The 1,696-nt window shown below is 43.0% G+C and overlaps 1 pseudogene; it reads left to right on the forward strand.

The window, feature by feature from the left end:
- LOC103553753 (protein MIX23 pseudogene) lies at window positions 1-562 on the forward strand (annotated as a pseudogene).
- The last annotated feature ends 1,134 nt before the right edge of the window (window positions 563-1,696 follow it).

Consider the following 1,696-nt stretch of genomic DNA (forward strand, 5'->3'; position numbering starts at 1 on the left):
TTCCCAGTCCAATATGGCGGCACCCATTTCACAGTGGTTGTGAACTGTGAGTTCGCCAAGTTCCAGGAATTACTCAAGGTGATGAGGATGATTGAGGAGAGAATAGTATGCGTATTAAACACTACAGTTCCAACAAATTCACTTGCAGGGAAATTCACGCCAGTGAAACCTGTAAACAACTTTATGAGTCTTTGATGGCAGCTCGTGCAAGTAGGAGTAGAGTCATAAAAAACCATATAGCTCAGACCTCATCAGTAGTAAAAATCCTCCGAGAAAAGAATTTGGACTATTTAACATTATTAAAGCAACTTTGAAAAGAACAGACAAAGTTGGAACTGATGCAGTCAGAACTGAATGTTGAAGAAGTGGTAAATGATAAGAGCTGGAAGGTGTGTAATGAATGCTGCCAAATTCACGTCAAACCTCCAAAGAATTAATAAAGAGATACTTTTGTTTTTTTTTAAAGGACCCGGTCACCTCCTAAGAGCTAAGCATGGCAGACATCAAGGAGGCAGGCATCCTAGGATGGTTTTTGAGCCAACAGTCCAAGACCTTTTGTTGGTTTCAGCCCCACTTAGCCAAGACCCCAAATATGAATAATTCTGATAATTATGGAGAAATCGAGTGCTATTTTATACTGATTCTGTAAAAAAAGTTTTCTAACTATTAAAATAATTTTCTGAAAAGCAAACAAACAAAGCAGAAACCAAAAAAAATCAAAAGTGATCCCCAAATGTACCTTCCTCACTGGCATGGGTTATGCTTTCGGGCGCACTCAGGATGTCTGACGCTTCTACTGCTCGGATTCAGAGATGACCCTGCTTCTCTTCCTGGGCTCCCCACAGCCAAAACCAGAACCTGGGTTCTGGACCACTTCCTTTCCCATTGATGCTACCTTGGCTGTTGCCCCTGGTGCCTTTCTCTTCTCCATTCTCACTGTCTCCTTATTGCCTCAAGACCGCATCATCTCCTTCCTGGATGAATTCTCCTTCTCCTCCTTCCAGTCCACCTTCTGCTTCATCAGTACACAAATCTCAACATGTGTTTCCTTGGCTTGACATCCTTTGATGTGTTCCCTTTGCTCTCAGGATAAAGTGCAAATGACTTAGCTTGGCATGCAAGGCTTGCCATGCCAGCCATGTGTTAGCCACCAGCTATAAAAAGGAAGCACAAAGACAGTCCCAGCTCTCAAATACCTCACAGATAGTGAGGTAGGCAGGCAGTTCACAAATAATGATGCTGTTGGCTTCTTATCATGGCCATCTTTAATCTGCTTTGGAAAGTTACCCGCAACTGAGTGGGGAAAATAAAATACCAGCAGAAGCACATTATCACACAGATTAAAGATAAGAGTTTACAGGGGCCAGCCCAGTGGCCAAGTGGTTAAGTTCATGTGCTCTGCTTGGGCAGCCCAGGGTTTTGCCAGTTTGAATCCTGGGCGCGGACGTGGCACCGCTCGTCAGGCCATGTTGAGGCGGCATCCCACATGTCACAACTAGAAGGACCCACAACTGAAAATACCCAACTATGTATTGGGGGGTTTTTAGAGAAAAAGGAAAAAAAAATCTAAAAAAAAAGGTAAGAGTTTACAGAATACTTGATGTACAAAGGCAGACTGACTAGGTCTTTTCTCAGGTTTGCACCTTTTTTATGGGTATTGAAAGTCAGCCAATCCCTAAACTCCTTGAGGTCTATT

The sequence above is a fragment of the Equus przewalskii genome, chromosome 18, assembly GCF_037783145.1.
Source record: "Equus przewalskii isolate Varuska chromosome 18, EquPr2, whole genome shotgun sequence".
Classification (NCBI taxonomy): Eukaryota; Metazoa; Chordata; class Mammalia; order Perissodactyla; family Equidae; genus Equus; species Equus przewalskii.